This window comes from Schistocerca cancellata, chromosome 1, assembly GCF_023864275.1.
Source record: "Schistocerca cancellata isolate TAMUIC-IGC-003103 chromosome 1, iqSchCanc2.1, whole genome shotgun sequence".
NCBI classification, from domain to species: Eukaryota; Metazoa; Arthropoda; class Insecta; order Orthoptera; family Acrididae; genus Schistocerca; species Schistocerca cancellata.
The window spans coordinates 1,000,613,478-1,000,633,581 of NC_064626.1; positions in this window are offsets into that span (position 1 = coordinate 1,000,613,478).

Consider the following 20,104-nt stretch of genomic DNA (forward strand, 5'->3'; position numbering starts at 1 on the left):
CGCCTGCTGCCGTGACCCATAAACAGCAACGTTGAGGAGACACTGCTAATAGCCGCTTGGTTCATCTGGGTGGTTAGTGGCTCGGCAGTTCTACGTCGGTTCGCTCGTACCCCCGCAGCCGTCGTTCACCCTCGTTAACTATTGCAGCACCATTGCCTCGGCGCCGGTTTTGGTGGTGTACCACAGTTACGTAGGCGCCGGTTTTGGATAGCGCCAGTTTTCCGTGTACAGTGTACTTTAAACACGGTGGCACGCGAATAGCTCTCAGATGTAGCCATTTTGGAAATATCTCCACCCTTGGCCTGAAAGCCTATGATCATACACTTTACACGTTAGATAAATCGCTCCGTTTCGACATTACAACGACTGCACTGTTTTCCGCGCCTCTCAACAGGTTTTATGTACCCTCTACAGATAATGTTGCCACCTGCCTTCTACTAGCGGCTACTGCATGTTGACGTCGAACGTAGTCGGTGGGCACTTTTATGTCACTCGACTGTATGTTTGTATGACAGACGTACCTCGTGTACATTTTCGACACTTGAAGCTCTTCGAAACGGCACGTTACCAAAATCAGATGACCGTGTAAAATTAGTTCCAACTCCGTAGAGTGATTTTTGAGAGCACCATCACTGAAGTCCTGTTTTGGTTGTATTACGAAAACGGAACAATGAAACAGCGGAATTTGGAGCAACGTTATGCCATCACCTTTTCTGCTGAGCTAGGGGAATCGGCGATTTTTACATATGAAAAACTGAAAAGCGGCTGTAGGGAACATTCCTTAAGAAGAGGATAAGTTTTTCACAGCCACCAATCATTTTTGAAGTACAAGAAGACGTTGAAGATGAACCTCGCTCGAGGAGACAATCAGCTTCAAAAACCGACGAAAATGTCTAACGTGTGCGCGCCCTTGTGAGATCAGACTCACGTTTAACAATAAGGATTGTAAGTAGGCTGTTTATGTTTTCTTATTGGTAACGCCACGTAGTGCTCTGTATAAAAATCAGTCTGTGTGCAGTCTGTGGCTAGTTTGTATTGTTGTCTGCCATTATAGTGTTGGGCAGCTGGATGTTAACATCGCGTAGCGTTGCGCAGTTGGAGGTGAGCCGCCAGCAGTGATGGATGTGGGTAGAGAAATGGCGGAGTTTTGAAATTTGTAAGACTGGATGTCATGAACTGCTATGTATATTATGATTTTTCAACACTGTTAAGGTAAATACATTGTTTGTACTCTATCAAAATCTTTCGTTTGCTAACTATGCCTATCAGTAGTTAGTGCCTTCCGTAGTTTGAATCCTTTATTTAGCTGGCAGTAGTGGCGCTCGCTGTATTGCAGTAGTTCGAGTAATGAAGATTTTTGTGAGGTAAGTGATTTGTGAAAGGTATAGTTTAATGTTAGTCAGGGCCATTCTTTTGTAGGGATTTTTGATAGTCACATTGCGTTGCGCTAAAAATATTGTGTGTATAAGCACAGTCATGTACAATTTTTCTAAGGGGACGTTTCAGGATTCACTGTACATGAAATTGTGAACGATATTTTGCACTTGCGACAGGTCTGTACCAGAATGGTGACGGAAAACCTCGCATCTGAACAGTAGAACAATCTATGAAATCTTCTTGAAGGAACTGCCTATGTCCACGAATGGTTCAGTCGTGTGATCACAGGTGATGAATCCTGGATTTTTGGGTACGATCCTGAGACAAAGCGGCAAACGAGGGTTGGCACACTAAGACATCGTCTCGACCAAAAAAGCTAGCTCAAATGAGCTAATCCAAGCCAAAAACAATCCTGATTTGCTTTCTTGACAGTAGGGATATTGTGCGTGAAGAATTTGTTCCTCCAGAACAAAATGTCAACTAAATGTTTACCACAGTTTTCCTTGAATGGCTGAGGAAAAATATGAATCGAGTGAGACCGGACATTGCAGACAAGTAGATGCTGAATCATGACAACGCCTCATGTCACACGGTCACTTCCATCTCGGAATTTTTGACCTCAAAATGTATTCCTGTTGCTCCACAGCCCCACGAACTGAGTCCCTGTGACTTTTTCTTATCCCGAAATAAAAAAAAATTAGGGACGTAATTCTGAGAGTCTGGAGAAAATTTAAAAGAATGTGAGCGTCATGTTAATGGCCGTACCAGTTGAAGCCTTTCAGTGCTACTGCCAAGACTTGGAGCATGTAGAGATGCCGAAGGGAGCTTCTCTGAAGGAGGAAATATTCTTGTTTTAAAAACAGATTAAAATAAAAATTTTCTTGATAAAAAAATAGTATAATTCCTTTTCTCACACCTCGAAGTAGCGTGACGATGGGAAAGCGTTAGCCGACATGGCCAGAACAGTGACGGTTGCTGCAGCCCGTTGGGACTGGGTTTCGCGATCGACGGCGTCGCCCCGAGAGCAGAGTCGTCGAGGCTGCGCCCAGCGCGGTCGTGGCGCGACTGGCGCTGGGATCGAGTGCTAATGAAATGCGGCGGCCGCCCACAATGGCAGCGCGAGACAGGCCGGCAAATTGGCCGCGAACGCGCCTGCCCCTGACAGCCCGCAACCCGACCTACTTGACCGCCGCTGCCGCCGCCGCCGCCGTCGTGGCAGGAGCCTCAGTCTGCCTATTCCTTTTGCTAGCGTTCACAAGTTAGACAACTCGTCTTCACGTGTTCCTCCGCAAATAAGCTAACCATCAGCGTATCCTGAAGTCTGCGGGCGTATCTGAAGGAACTCAGCTGCTTGCAGTTACGCAGTGTCTTTGTGTGGTTAACGTTGTGCGGGATATGCCAGAATTAAAGTACCTTTTGCTATAATTTACTAGTAACAGGGATGAAACTTTTTGGCAGATTAAAACTGTGTGCCAGACCGACACTCGAGCTCGTGATCTTTCGCGTGCAAATTAACTGAGCTATTAAAGCACGACTAACGACCCGTCCTCACAGCTACAATTCTGTCACTACCTCGTCTCCTACCTTCCAAATTTCACAGAAGGTCTTCTGCAAAAGTTCCCAGTTAAAGCCTCGGTCCGGCAGATAGTTTCAATCTGCCAGAAAGTTTCACTTCAGAGCGCACTCCCCTGCAGAGTGAAAATCTCATTCTAGTAACAGGGATATTCGTACGAATTCGTAACTACACCGGAAAATGTAATTAGTCACCCCGAGGAGACGAAACGCTAATATATAACAGACTCGCACCTAGGAACACACACACACACACACACACGCACACACACAAACACACATAAACACACACACACACACACACACACACACACACATATATATATATATATAGCGCCTTTGAACAGTATGATAGACATCATGGGAACCCAAACACGTCTTCGATTCTTTAAAAAAATGTCATCATAAAGGGCTCCCGAAGACTTTGGTTGTAGCGAGTCACACTAGTCACTAGTCACGAACGTGTCAAAGAGGATGGAGGAGCGCACAGTGCCTCAGGGTACTATCTTGTCCATTAGGTGGGAAGCTGCCCCTAAAAGGAGGAAAGTCAGCAATAATCAATGACATGACGATACAGAATCCAATGGATCAAAGACACACAATGTGTATCCAAGCCGGCCGGTGTGGCCGTGCGGTTCTAGGCGCTTCAGTCTGGAACCGCGTGACCGCTACGGTCGCAGGTTCGAATCCTGCCTCGGGCATGGATGTGTGTGATGTCCTTAGGTTAGTTAGGTTTAAGTAGTTCTAAGTTCTAGGGGACTGATGACCGCAGATGTTAACTCCCGTAGTGCTCAGAGCCATTTGTGTATCCAAGGATTGAAAAAATATCATGATAATCTCTCCTTTGAGAAAATACCTCATTCGGATCTTGGGGAGAGGTGACTTTCAGAAACAAAATAACAAAAATTCAACTATTCGGAGTTGGACCGTAATAGACAAGCTAGAAAATCTGGAAAGTGAATTGCAAAGGCTCAGTCTAGATTTTGTTGGGTTCAATAAAGCAAAAAGGAGAGATGATAAGGTTTTCTGATCAGACCATGTATACGTTGATATAGATAACAACTTAATATGGGGTAACGGGAGTAGGATTCGCTGTGAATAGGAAGGAGGGACTGGATTGAGTTGCAATGAACATTACAGTCCTAGGGATATTATCAGAATCAACAGCTAACTAACGTCAGCTACAATAGTTCAGGTATACATGATGTACAAGCAGAAGATGGAGAGATAGAGAACGTGTGTGTGTGTGTGTGTGTGTGTGTGCGGATATCGAACGTCTTATTCAGTAGGCAAAGCGAGGTGGTAATCTAATAACCACTGGGGAACTGCAAAGCTGTTATAGGACAAGGAATACAAGGAGTTAGGGAAACTGTGGGGGGGGGGGGGGGAGGATATTAGTGTTTAACGTCCCGTCGACAACGAGGTCATTAGAGACTGAGCGCAAGCTCGGGTGAGGAAAGGATGGGGGAGGAAATCGGCCGTGCCCTTTCAAAGGAACCATCCCGGCATTTGCCTGAAGCGATTTAGGGAAATCACGGAAAACCTAAATCAGGATGGCCGGAGACGGGATTGAACCGTCGTCCTCCCGAATGCGAGTCCAGTGTGCTAACCACTGCGCCACCTCGCTCGGTGCAGGGAAACTGTGGGCTTGGTACTAGCAAATATAGAGCAAAAAGGCTAACCGAGCTCTGCAATAAGTTGTACCTAGTAATGAAAAAAGCGCTGTTCAAAAATCACAAGTATAAAAGAGATACATAGAAAAGACATGGAGACAATGGAAGATTCTATCTGGATTGCCTCACAGAGATTCCGAAATCAGGCATCCGATTGTACTTCACAATATAATGAAGATCAAGGGCAGACAGATTTAAAAGAATCGTCCAGAAGAATAATTGTGAAATGGAGTGGGATACTGGTGTACTGAGAAATACTAACATGCGTTTGAAATTCTCTATTATTGTAGATAACGATAACGAGTATCACAGTAGACAGTTAAGTTGAAAATAAATTGACATCTCTAGAAAGGACAATCACAGAAGTTGGACAAGCAAAAATGGGCATAAGAAAGGAAACTACGCAATAACCTTTGGCAACAGAAGAAATACTTCAGCTGTTCGACCCCAAAGAAAGATATACGAGAATATCCAGAAAAAGATAGGAAAACCGCAATATTAAAGTTCAGAAATGAAACAAGTAGAAAATGCATCGAAGATACGGCGAAATGGCTACAGGAAAAATTCAAGGAAAAGTGAAAAAGAAATTATCATTGGAAGGACTGATTCAACATCTAGAAAAGTTAAAACAGTCTTTGGTGGAATTGAAGGTAAAGGTATGATCATTTAAAGTGCAATGATGATTCTACTGTTAAATACAGAGAGAGTATGGATACGTTGAAAAAGGACATTAAAAATTTCTGCTAGCGGATGACTAGTCTGTGGTGTAATAAGCTAAATAGGAGTCATACGGAAGAAATAGTGGATTCAGTACCAGATTCAGAGTTTAACAGAACTTTGAAATACTAGCGAACAGATAAGGTATAAGGCATACATAAAACAGCTACGTAATTTTTAGAATCAGTGGGAAATGGGCAACCAAACGACCATTCGAGTTGGTGGGTAGGATCTGACACGGGAAAAATAGCATTTTACTTTGGCTAAAGTCTGAACTGAGTTCAACTTATAAGGAGGACGTTCCACGCAAAAGTTTATGCTCTTTCATTTTGGTGCGTTGAGAATTTTGTGTAGGATCCATCATTTTCAAGTTATAAACGAAAACTCAAAAAGTCCACAAATTATAATTTGTACTCATTGCTCCTCTTTTATTCATGACTTACAAATGTTTCACTGCACCTTGTCTGCTTCTAAGTGCACTTCTTTCTATCCGATTGTAGATGACTTAATTATCTTGTATATAATGGGGAACAGGCTGTAAATTGAAGCGCATAGCAATTTTTTTGCCGGCATTACAACTGTTATTAACACTGTGAATATACGTTGGTCGTTAAAGTTTCCTTCCACAGAACACTAACCCTAGCATAAGATCTTTCCTTTTAACAGACTCAGCTGTAGGTTATATCATACTTGTGTACAAAGACAAAATCGGTAGTAGTTTCAGGACACCAGCACATGCGAACCGAGATCGAAATTGACAAGCAGCTCACAGAAAAAGTTAAAAGATGTAAATATTTTGGTTGCAGTACTACATATGGTGCAAATATGAAATACAAAAAAAGTCAGTGGTATTTAATTTTTTCCCATAGGTACCACGTTGAAAAAGATAGTCCACAAAGATAAGCTACTGAACTTCTGTAAGATGATGCGTACTCTAAGAATACTATATGGATGTGAAAACTGGATCCGTAAGAAGAGGACGAAGAGGAGTAGAGGTTTGTGAAATGAACTTCCGTAGATAAGTGGCCGGATATACTTTAATGGATAAAAGGAGAAATGACGGCACTGGCGTTGAACTGAATGAATATCTTAATTGACACAATAAAACAAAGTCAGATAAGATGAAAAGAACGCGTATACCATATGTCAGTAAGACTCGCTGCCTGCTGAGAATTCAGTATAGCACCCTTTCCCGTCGCAAGGTCACGCTATAAGCCAACATTCGAATTACGGCAAGTCGTTCTCCTCCTGTAAAGTTTAACACTTGTCTGTGACGTCAGAGGAGGCTTTTATGCTATGCAGCAGATAGTAAATTCCTTTCACAATTGCAGCGATACCTTGGTTAATTCCAGTCATACGAGGCAACCTGATTCTAGCAACTGTAACAAGCGCTATTGGCGTCTGCCGCAAGGCACATAGAGATCTTCGTAGTACACGTTACACACTGCAGGCGCTCTTTAGCTGCTGTAGGATTCTCAGAAAGCAGTTAAAAGAGAGAAACTTCAGGAAACACGGAGAGATTATAAATTTTATGGGCAGAACAATTAACAGAGCTCCTGCAATAAAAGGGCTGGCAAAGTGGAATAACAAGCAGCAAGCAATATATCGGCCTGAAACCGACCCAGTTTCACTGTTTAAGATAGATGCAGTACTCCTTGTATCCTCTTCGGGATAATTAAACTGAAGTACGTCTAGATACGACTCGCTGGTAAGCATAAATCTTGATTCCACAGGACGTCTTCTGTTAGGAGCTTCGTCGAGGACATTAATCAAAATCCAGAATTAAATGGATGTTATTTGTGTAGTAAATACTGCAACTTCTCATATCACAATGCAAACAAAGACGCCAAAAAAGACACATCTGCTGTCTCCTCGAGTTAGTGAATATACTGGACTAGGATTACTTTCCGTTTCATTAGAGAATCCCATTACATACCTATCAGACAGGTTAAGGAAATTACTAGTAGTTCCTTCCCACGAATGACTTGACAGCTTTAGTACTAAATATTTTTGTCGTGTCCTGATACACTTCGTCCAACAGACTTAGTAATACGCATTTAATTCTTGAATGCGTCGTGCCCCAGAATATTCCCTTGTTGAATTGCCTGTTAAGGGATGAGAGCTTAAAGCTCTCTCAACGAAGATCACAGGAGATGGTATGACAGAGTAAACGTTCACATCAAATAATCCATGACATACCAGTCGAAATTTTTGAAATATTTATTTCTGTTCAGTACCTGTATTTAACATAAATATCAAGATTAAACTTTGCGATAGCAGTTTTGAATAATACTGAGGTGACGTAAGTTATGGGATAGCTACACGCACATATACAGATGGCGGTAGTATCACGTACATCGTAATTAACAGACTCTGAAAGCGGAATGATAGTTGAAACTAGATGCATGGGAGATTCCATTTCGTAATTCGTCAAGGTATTCAATGTTTCGAGATCCCCATTGTTAAGACTGCCTTTCCTAACAGTACGACATCAAGCTCCTGAGCTCGTGACCATATCGGTTGGACCCTATTTTTTTTATGACGGCTGGAAAACGTGGACCTCGTCGGATGAGTCCAGAATTCAGTTGCTTAGAGCTGATGGCAGGTTTCTAGTGTGGCGCTGGCCCCACGATTCCATGAACTCAATTTCTCAACAAGGCATTGAGCAAACTGGTGGTGACTCCATAATGGTGTGGGTTGTGTTTACGTGGAATGGACTAGGTGCTCTGGTCCAACTGAACGAGACATTGATAGGCAATGGTTATGTTCGGATAACTGGAGACCACTGTCACCGATTCATTGGCTTCATGCGCCCAAAAAAACTATGGAATTTTTATGGATGGCAAAGAGCCATGTCACCGGGCCACAATGAGCACTGATTGCTATGAAGAACACCCAGATCGCCCGACATGAATTCCAGCGAACATTTATGGACGTAATGGAGAGGTTAGTTCGTGCACGAAATCCTGCACCCCAACACGTTCGCAACACGGATATAGAGGCAGCACGGCTCAGTATTTCTGCGGAGGGCTTCCAACGACTAGCTGAGTCCATGCCATCGAGGTGCTGCACTATGCAGGGAAAAAGGAGGTACGTCACAACATTAGGAGGTATATCATGACTTCTGTCACCTCAAAGTATATTCCTAGAGTATACCGAAATTTGACCAAGGATTAGAGATTTCTTATCGAATCTTACAGTATCTCAGGTCACCGACGAGGTCATTAGAATCAGTTGTCCACTTTCTTTATATATGACAAGGGTTATATACGACAAGGCTTATATATGACCCGTCCACTGAGTTGATTCTCAAATTATTATGTTGTATGTTAGCCAACCAAAAAAACTTTCAGCACGATTTTGTAGCATTTGGAATTACCTGCTAGCCTTTTCTTAGTGACGACTACCTTGCTATATAAATTAAATTACATATTGTGCCGTGTTTCTAAAAGGATACCTTAATTATTACATCTTCAGTGATGAGGTGATACATATAAACTTTTCGTAAACAATCTGATAAAACACTGTAACCCGTGTGGAGTTGCTAGTCTCCAATCGGGCGCCTCCGCAGATGGTACCTGGGAAATAAAATACCCGGGGTGCAACAAAACTAGTGGCTGCTGCTTTGTAGTGTGATATTGGCTTATCAAAGGCTAAAGGAAGAAAAAGAAAACCTTGAGAATAAATAACCACACAGAAGCCTGAAAACATCTTGAGGCAACCTCTAGGGCTAACAACTCTAGTTGAAACCAAAATGCGTATGCGTTCAAAACAAATTTAAGTCAAGAGGCATGATGGCACAACGTTTCAAGAAAATTACCCCAGGGGTAAGTCTTTGGATGAAACCCTCGTCGTGAAAGCCACGGCGCACGAGTCTCACTCGGATTCTAGGGGAGACTCAGCACTATGCATGAGACGCATCGGGGCGTCGCGGTGTAGTGCGCGCAATCGAAAACTCAGAACTAAATCAAAGACCTTTCTAGCAAATTTCAACATTAACTCAATCACACAACTAGCAAGTGGAAAATCATAACCAAAGCCCTACACGAAAATCAGATCTCCATAATTGTCCTGCAAAAAGCAAGATACCCAGATGAAGAGATCTTGGAATCCGACGGTTACCATTTTTTCAAGACTGGAGCTCAAAAACGGATCCTCAATGGAGCTGTGACGCTTGGAACCGCGTTCGTCGTGAGAACCACAATCCTTAAATCGGTCACAAACTCTGAACCAGTGAACTACATTATCCATACTAAGAGTAACATGTGCCAACAGAACTTACACCCTGCCGGCCGAAGTGGCCGTGCGGTTAAAGGCGCTGCAGTCTGGAACCGCAAGACCGCTACGGTCGCAGGTTCGAATTCTGCCTCGGGCATGGATGTTTGTGATGTCCATAGGTTAGTTAGGTTTAACTAGTTCAATGTTCTAGGGAACTAATGACCTCAGCAGTTGAGTCCCATAGTGCTCAGAGCCATTTGAACCATTCTTTTAGAACTTACGCCCTAGTAAACGTGCATGCCCCTACAAATGATAAAAACATATCTGACCCAGAAAAAGTGGATAATATCTAGGACCTACTGAATGAAAAACTATCTAAAATTCTTAAACACCTTGTGAAACTCTTATGGAGAACTGCAATGCTCAACTCGACCGATAACGAAAATACAAGAAAATTATAGGAAATTACCCTACCCATAAGAAAACCAACCAAAACAGCAAAAGATTTGTATCCATCTGTGAAAATCACAACTATCAGGTAAGACCGACCTACTTTCGCCATCTATCCAGGGGGCAGACCACTTGGCGATCTCCCGTCCAAACCATTGGAGAGTTCCAAATAGAATACGTCACGATCTCCAGGAGGAACAGCCCTGAAATTATGAATGTCAAAGTAAAGAAAAACGTAAATAAGGCTTTAGGTCATTACATGATCATAATTAAATTCAAACCTATACCCACAAACACCAGAAAGACCACCAAAAAAAATTATACGCTTTGACAGTGATAAACGCCGACAAAGGGTCATGGAGTTGCAAGAAGAGGCAACACCAAGCGACTTTGACGTCAGTATCACCAAAGAGCGCCTTACAGAGGCTGCCAAAGAAGTGGCAGAAACCAAAATAAGCAGAAAGCTTGCCTGATTGAATGACACATGCGAGTCAGTTCTCAAGCAAGGGCTCAGTGCATGGAAACAATACTACTCAACTAAATTAGAAACTGACTGGGAAACCTACAAAATCCATAGTGCCCAGACATCCAGGGCAATCAGAACTGAGAAACGTAAGTACGAAATTTCACTCATTGAAAAGACAGAACAAAATTTTAGGAAGAATGAAACCAGAGAGTACTACAGAGCCTTCAAACGCGAACTGACCGGTTACACATCCCCGTCACTAAGCTTTCAGCGAAAGGACGGTACACTGACGACTTCAAATGAAGAAAATTTTTAAGTTGTAGCAGAACAATATCGAGACCTACTGAACTGTAATAAACCCCCAAACCCAGAGTCCAGACCACCTGACAAAGAGAAATTAAGCGCCACATTGACCGTCTGAAAAACAACAAAGCACCTGGAGAAGACTCAGTCGTGGCAGAACTGTGGAAATATGCCAGAAATGAATCACTTGAAATCTTACAAAAACACATAGAAAAAAATTGTAATGAGGAAACACTGCCTGAACATTCGAAAACGCCCCTGATCCATCCCTTACACAAGGAAGGCAGCATGAAAGACATTAACAACTCCCTGCTACGGAAAACCAATACAATTCTCTGACTCGCCTGAACATTCGAAAACGCACCTGATCCATCCCTTACACAAGGAAGGCAGCATGAAAGACATTAACAACTCCTTGCTACGGAAAACCAATACAATTCTCTCACTCGCCATTCGGGAGCGTTTAGAAGCCCAAGTCGCACATCAAATAGTTCAAAACCGAGGGGGCTTCATAAAAAGTCGCTCAACAGCCAAACAGATCTACAACCTCAAACAATAATCAGATATTATACTCTAAGGTCCAAACACTATGTGTCAGTCTTTGTGGACTTCAAGGAGGCATACGACTCCATAGACCGGGAGGTCGTGCTGAACTTCCTAAATGAGTTCGGAGTTGACCTTAAACTGCAGGCATTAATTAGAGCTATCCTAGCAGATACAAAATCCAAAGGAAAATTCTTCGGTTGTTTCCTGGATTGCTTTGATGTCAAAACAGGGATCAGCAAGGTGACAGCTTGTCTCCAATGCTTTTCAACTGCGTCCTTGAAAAGATCATCAGAACCTGGCGCGAAAGATTAATGGAAACCAACGATAGCCCGTTGCGAATTGGAACCAAATCGAAGGGTATCGAGGTAAACTGCTTGGCTTTTGCCGAGGACATTGCCATTCTGTCAAACGACGTAGACACCGCTGGAGTTCAAATCTAACTACTAAAAGAAATCGCTGACCAAACTGGTCTGCAAGTATCATTTGACGAAACAGATGTCATGACTAACACTAAAGATACCCCATCAAAACTCCGTAGGAAATAGGGGGTCATCTCCCGTGTAGACAGATTCAAGTACCTGGGTGAGATCATAATGGAGAATGGTATTGGACAAGGAAGCGCTTAGGGAACAGATACGCCGACTAGGAACAGCTTATAAACATCCTGTATGATCTACAACAAGAAATGGCCCTGATTGTGTTTTTTCCTAATGAAATGCACAATGCTCTTTTAGTGTTGAAGTACACAAGGACAGACAGTTGTGCAATGAAACGGGCCATTTGCATTACTCTTATTTTGCCTGACTGTAAATTTTATGAAATATGAACTTTCGCTAGCGCACAAGGACATGTACTTTGGAAGCTAATTAGTTATTAAAACTAACTAGTATAGCAAACTTAATAGATATTTAGAAGAGAAAAATAGCGAGGCTATCGTATTTCTTGGGTCGTTTTCATACACGTTGGCTCTGCTATTTCGGCATACTAGTGTTCAAGTTGTTTTTTTGAACGGCTCACCCATGCAATACACGATCCGCCATAACTAGCAACTTAAATCTAAGCCAGGTGTCTACAAAATTAAATGTACAGAATGTCCCATCGATTATATCGTTCAAAGATGGAGATCTTTTGCTGCTAGGATTAGCGAGCATCTACTGACAAAAAAATGTCAGGTAAAAAAATTTTCTTCCTTTTCCCAGCATCTCATACATTCTAGCACCTCAAATCTTCTGGCCATCTCCTCAAAAATGTAGAAAACGTTAAAATCATTCACGTGGGCAACAAAGGCAAGAAACTGAATTTACTGGAAATATCTTTTTGAAATCTCCGAATTTTCGAAACATCAAACATTTTTTGATGTAATGATGCCTATCTTGTATTACTTGTTGATTCTTTTATTTAAGCGTTAGCGCACCATCCTGTGAGCCTCTTCTCACTATGGCTTCAGGGGGCCTTGGCCCTTGTTTGGCAGTTTAATTGCCGTCATGATAGCGCGTATTCACGGTTATGTAAACAGACCAAATTTTTCATAGAGCGGTTTCTTCATGGGTAATTTATCATCGTTACAGTTAGTTTTCCGGGTAAGCGTTGCTTCTGGCTTTGTTGCTTCTTATTTTTATCAAATTTTTAACAGTTCCTTTACTCTTATTAGTGCCCGTTCATTTGCCAGCAGTGCACTAACCTAGCCATTCTATGGCTGTATTTTGCACTCTTGGGTTTTTCCTGCTCACTGATTATGCCTATTTGCCTAAGTTAGGTACCCGTTGTACCCTCTAATAGCTTTCATTTTCCTACTGAAATTACCTTTTTTTCCTCTTGCTTGTAAGTGATGTAATGAAGCACTGACAGTGGCTATGTGGCTCTTACCTCCGAGTTCTATGGGACTCTTAATTACGTTCGACGCCTCTGTTACGATTAGCTAGAATTTTTATCGGTAAGCTCACTTGTGGTGCAATATTTTATGTTATGAAATTTATACCCGTCATTGCTCTCTGAGACACAAATGTGATCCAGTTCCAGTCTGTGAATATCCTCGTCATATTATTTTTAATTTATTCATTTATCATTGCCTTAATACCAATTAATACTTACACCAGTTTGTAAGTAGTTTTCCCAAAGTGTCTGATGATGCTTAGAACAGTAGAATCATATGAAGGTTAAATAAACCTACGTTCTGCAACCAACACTGTTTTTCTGTTCCAGTTAGTTATCTGCATAATTTTTGTTCACTTGTGAAGAGCCGACCGGAGTGGCCGAGCGGTTCTAGACGCTACAGTCTGGAACCTCGCGACCGCTACGGTCGCAGGTTCGAATCCTGCCTCGGGCATGGATGTCTGTGATGTCCTTAGGTTAGTTAGGTTCAAGTAGTTCTAAGTTCTAGGGGACTGATGACCTCAGCTGTTAAGACCCATGGTTTTCAGAGCCATTTGAACTTGTGAAGAAAGTATAACAACATCAGATAAGGTAAGAAGCAAACCGCGGTCAAATTTCAGTATTTGTTCACTATATTAATATACTTTCAGAGAGGGAATCCCGGTTCGTTTCTCGGTGCTTCCAGGGGTTTTTCCTTGGCGGGAGGCCTGCACGGGCTGCACTACGCCTCACGATGTCAACCGAGCAGCTACTCGGCAGATTAGTAGCTGCTCGAATGTTAGGAAACCCGAAAACGCCTGGGAGAGCGGTGTGGGCTGAACACGTGCCCTCTGTGCCGCATCAGTTTACCCTATTTGGGGAGGATGACGTGGAGATCGGTCGGGTCCGAGTGCCCGGTGTAGGGTCAGAACGCGGAACTTCATTTTGTTATAGTAATATACCTTAGACACACCATATATTTTGACTTGCATCGAAAATTTTGGAAGCGAACAGAAATTAATGTTTAAAAAATTTAGATATGGCTAGGATTATTTTACCTCATGTTATAGTGTAATTCATCACATACTTCTTTTCCGATTACTTACAGTCTCCCTTATCATTAATTTTACCACCAATCCTTCTGCACTGATGTGTCGATATACAAAGAAACACAGTAACGTATACATGAAAGGGAAGAGCATAAACGTCTACACGTGGTAGTAACTGCACTAAAATATCACATTTGAAAATCAAACATTTGGTAACATGAAAACAAATAAAATTTTGAAATTGCAATGAAGCTAACTCTATTTTTGAACAGAAATCGACGGTGTTAATGAGGTTTTTGTTTAAGCAACGGTAGTACTGTAATTACAGGATAAAAAAAAGGTAGAGTGATTACTGATTTTCGAATATATTAAAAATTATTAATTACACTGGTTCATGTCTTAATAGAGGTCTACTGGAAACGTATACTCCGGCGGCTTATGATAAAGATAAGCAACTTCGTCATACGTAACTGTAATTGGATCATTCTTGCCTGTGGACGAATATTACAAATACATCCACTGAGACAATTTCATCAAAAGTATGAAGTGCTGCTATAACTATTTGGTGTGCCGTTGTGAGAGTTTCCATAAGATATCTGCACACGGGCTCGGCGTATCTGTGGACTGCTCTTACGCTTGCGTCCTTAGTTGATTCGTTGCTCAGGACAACTTCCGAACCGTAAGTGCCTCCTGTAACAATGGTTCTTTAGTCGCAGAGGATATTATCATCATTGCATTACATAACGATACATAAACAAAAAAGCTACTGTGTGTTTGGCGAAGAATATAAATCACATAACTTTCTGCAAAATGTGTGCGGGAATCATGACTGCGGTCTCGGACATTTGTATTGGGCAGGCAACTGCTCATACATGTTTGCTATCCAAGCATAGGTCCTGCCCCGCCATCACAGCTTTGCTCTTGCCAGTACACCTTCTCCTACCGTTCAAATTTCACAGAAATGCTCCTGCGTACCTTGTGAATCTAGCACAACCGGGAAAAAATAAAATTTCATACTGGAAACAATCTCTTGGTCTGTTTCTACGCCATCTTTCCGCAATATCCTTTCTTACGGACGTCGTGATTGCATAATATGGAGAAGCATTTATGTGAGGTTTGGAAGGTAAAGGCGAGATACTAGCTGAAGTAAAGATATGAGAACTGCTCATAAGATGTGCACGGATATCACAGCCGATTGAGCAGTTGTCCGTGAAATGCAAAGATCCCTGGTTTGAAGCCCGAAACGGCACGAAGTCTTAATGTGCCAAGAAGCTTCATATTACCGCACACTCTGCTGTCGGCTGAAAATTTATTTTGCCGTATAAATCATCATCGGATGTCGTTCGCGTATGTAAGGCCATATTTAGGTACAGAAAAACCATTTAACTGTAGCATTCAATACGAGAAACGAACTAATTCACAGTCCATGTAGGGACCAAAACTCTCTCTGGTGGATTTACAAAAATGGTTCAAATGGCTCTGAGCACTATGGGACTTAACTGCAGTGGTCATGAGTCCACTAGAACTTAGAACTACTTAAACCTAACTAACCTAAGGACATCACACACATCCATGCCCGAGGCAGGATTCGAACCTGCGACCGTAGCGGCCGCGCAGTTCCAGACTGTAGCGCCTAGAATCGCTCGGCCACTCTGGCCGGCGGTGGATTTACAAATACCTCACATTCAGCAGATAATCTCTTAAGCAAGATAACTAATTACAAAGACCTAAAGGAGCTAATTGTCATGTAGAGGCGGCAGAGCTCATACGCACAGTTATTTATACATGCATGTCTAAATTTTGTCGCTCCTGCTTGCACTACCTTGACCGCTAATTTAAATTCTGCAACGATGCCAGGCACATGTTAAGCGTCGGACCGCAGCCAATTTTCCTGTAGGTCACGAATATCTCTTGCTATTTCGACCTCATCTCTGCTGTATGTATGATAATAGCGTATTAGAAATCAAAGGAATGTAACCGTATGGCTGAAACTGTTGAGATACGACACTAAAAGAAGGAGCCTCTTGTATTTCCTGTCATAGTGCACTTTTCCTAGTAACACCAACTCCAGAACGGGGATACCGTTTCAGGCAGAAATATTATCCATTCTTTGAATGGCACTGACAAAGGAATCAGAACAGTTCCACAAATTATTATCCCCTTTATTCCTTCCAAAGACAGTTAGCTGAAATAATGATTGTGCGTTTGTGATACTGTATAAGCCTGCTACTGCTTCCAGCTTATAACGTGACCACTTTCTTAACATTAAGAGATAAGCGCAACAATAGATTTCGGTAAGCGATACACCGTTATGGAATAAATAACGATTTAGTATGAAGCACAAATACATGCAATTATATAGGTATTTGTGATTTCAACTACTATGATCCACTGCTGAGTATATTGTCAGTAGAGAAGACAGGCAGTTATGTTACCCAATGAAATATAAATCCGTGGCATTCCGAGCCATATTAAACCGTATATATGAAGTGCCTCTTACTAATGGCCCTTACTGGTGAAACTCAATTGGCTGAATATGAGGTTATACAGGATAGATGGTATCATAACTGTTACGATACAGAATCTGTTAACGCAGTTAATAAAAGTATATTAAAAAAGAATAATCTTCTTTCCCATAGCGGATCAGAGGAAGATTTTATAACGCTTAGGCCAGTTGAACTGACTAAGGAATGCTCTACTTTTTGTAGGATACCCTATCTTGGAGATGTATCGGAAAACTATGCAGATGTGTCAGACCTATATCATTATTCCACCGTATTTTACCTTTTAGCGCCTAGGCAGAAAACTCAGACAGAAGGAAACGCTGCGGTAAATAAATATAACGAAGCGGGAGTACACTGTATTACATGTAATGAATGCCTTAAGAAATTTGTAGGGCAGACCGTTAAGTCATTAGGAATAAGAGTTCAGGAACAGCTAAACTTAAATAATGTCCGATCTATATTAACAGCGCACTTATGCGAAGAGGAGCACAGCATCACAAAACCTTTCAGAATATTAAAACTAGCTCTCCAAAAAGGGAAAAGCAAGATTTTGAATGTATTAGAGGAGGTAGAAATTAATAAATATAAGAAGGAGGATGCACAGTTCACGTTGAATAACCATAGGACTCTTTTAATTTTGGCTGGTTATACGTTTAAGTATTAGTACGTAATTACACTCTGTATTAATCTCACGTGTAAAGGTAGCGATCCAGTGCACTTAGTCATGAGTATATGACGTCATACTCTACAAGTCGATGCCAGCGAGATGTACGGGCCCTGCAATGAACTTGTGACGTCACTCTAGTCGTCCGCCACACTTCGCGATCGCTCGGCTTGATGCTGTGCACACGGAAAATCAATATTTAATTGAAAAGGTACCCACAAAAGGTCTTAATTTTGTCGTGTGCCATCGAGAACTTGCACTCACTGAAATACGCAGTCAAGAATTTTTGAACTCGACTGAAATACAGTAGTTGCTCGCTCGCCGCCGAAGATGCCAGCTGTGCCACGTGTTGTGACGCACGCGCCTCGGCCTTTCTCGCGGGCCTCGGTCCACATGGATACCTTCAGTTCCGCCAGCCAGGTGGTCCCTCTTTGTCATTGTTGCGGGTCATTTTACTGTACTTTGCCCCGCATCGAGCGGCTCCGCCGTCACATCGGGCAAATACTGCCACCTAATGCAATATACATAGTTATTAGCAAAATGCCGCGGGTAATCATGTTAGCAGTGACGATTTGTATCGCCACTTTAAATATCTTTCGCGTCCTCTCGCTATCCTTTAGATGCAGGCAACGTAAGTTCCTAACCGTACGTTTCAACTATCAGATAATTGTCCAAAAGCAATGGAACATGTTTTTGTCACCTTCCGCTCCCCGTTGCGTTGACAATATCCACTGAATAATAAATTTTGACTAGGTGCGATGAGTATGCCTACGACCTTTTTACGTAATGAAATGGTTCAAATGGCTTTGAGCACTATGGGACTTAACATTTGAAGTCATCAGTCCCCTAGAACGTAGAACTACTTAAAGCTAACTAACCTAAGGACATCGCACACATCCATGCCCGAGGTAGGATTGGAACCGCGCGACCGTAGCGGTCGCGCGGTTCCAGACTGAAGCGCCTAGAACCACACGGTCACGCTGGCCGGCTATCTTTTAGAAATTTATTTATTAATTTTAATACTCACAAAATGCAGTGACACTGTACTTTGCTCTTTAGCATGTAGGATGCACCAGATAATGCGGCTTCAGGCAGCGAAACCGATTATGTTTCAATACACAATAGTTTTACCTGCTGGCGTCAGAACTCTTCATAAGATCATGCCTTTCAACAGCTGTGGATGCCCAGAATATAAAACAGCTTGTGACTCTCAGCAGTACAAGTGTAATTAGTAGTAATGCGCTAAATGCGTAGTATTATGGTCAACAAACAAATCAGGTACATTTATATGAAATATTGTTTCAAAACCAATGTTATAAGAGACCCCGGTTGGTATACAGCGTTATTTTCACACAGCTACGCAAATAATGACTCAAACCACAATAAATGTTGTATACACAGAGAGCCACCAGACTAGTTAAAGATATCATCAAAGGAGATATTCGTTACAACAGTAGCAGTAGTGGTAGCGATAGCCGCAGTAGTAGTAGTAGTAGTAGTAGTGGTGGTGATGGTGCTGTAGAATCAGTGTAATTAACAGCCAAATTATGTAGGGGAAGCCGTATAATGTATGTGATCGTCGACAATATTCATTGGCTGCAGAGGGAAGGAAAGAAGGAAGCAAGAAAGGTGAGCTAGACGTACATTCAAACGGAAATCATTAGAGAAGAAACATGTCATCATCTAGATCACGGTGTACAGACGGATGACCTAATCATTGGGCCTTTACCATAGCGAGACTGAATGTCGCCTGGTGTCGATGACGCCGCGTGACGGAGTACAGAAAGTATAAAATAAAATGGTTCAAATGGCTCTGAGCACTATGGGACTTAACTTCTGAGGTCATCAGTCCCCTAGAACATAGAACTACTTAAACATAACTAACGTAAGGACATCACACACATCCATGCCCGAGGCAGGATTTGAACCTGCCACCGTAGCGGTCGCGCGGTTCCAGACTGTAGCGCCTAGAGCTGCTCGGCCACTTCGGCTGGCCATAGGAAGTATAAAGCGGAGGAGAGTTGAATGGGGTGACTCGATACAGCTGTCAGGAATTTGAAATGTTTCATGTTTCCCAGAACTCACACAAATTTATTCTTTATTTTCTACCAGTTCCTGTCCTAGTGATCGTCTTCACCTGAAGGAAAAAATCCTTACATCAGGTTGACATGCAGTTTTCCATTTAATAACAGAAAATATTTTTTCACTCATCGGTCTTCTGACTCGTTTGATGCGGCCACCCACTGTACCAACATTTTCATCTCAGATTAGCAGTTACAACCTATATCCACAGTTATTTGCTGGATGTATTCCAGTCTCTGTCTTACTCTACACCCTTTATCCTCTACAGCTTCCTCAAGCACCACGAAAGTTACTCCTTGTTGATTTATTGTTTTAACAACTGTCCTATCATCCTGCCTCTTCTTCTTGTCACTGTTTTCCATACGCTGCTTTCCTCGCCGATTCTACGGAGATCCTTCTCATTTCTCATCAGTCCATCTAATTTGTATCATTCATCTGTAGCATCACACCTTAAGGGCTTCGATTCTCTTCTCTTCCTGTTTTGTCACAGTCCACAACTCACTACTTATATAATTACGCGCTCCAAACGTACATTCTCGAAAATTTATTCCTCAAATTAAGATCTATCTTTGATGCTAGCAGATTTCTCTTGGCCAGGAATGCCCTTTTAGCCACTGCTATCCCGCTTTCTA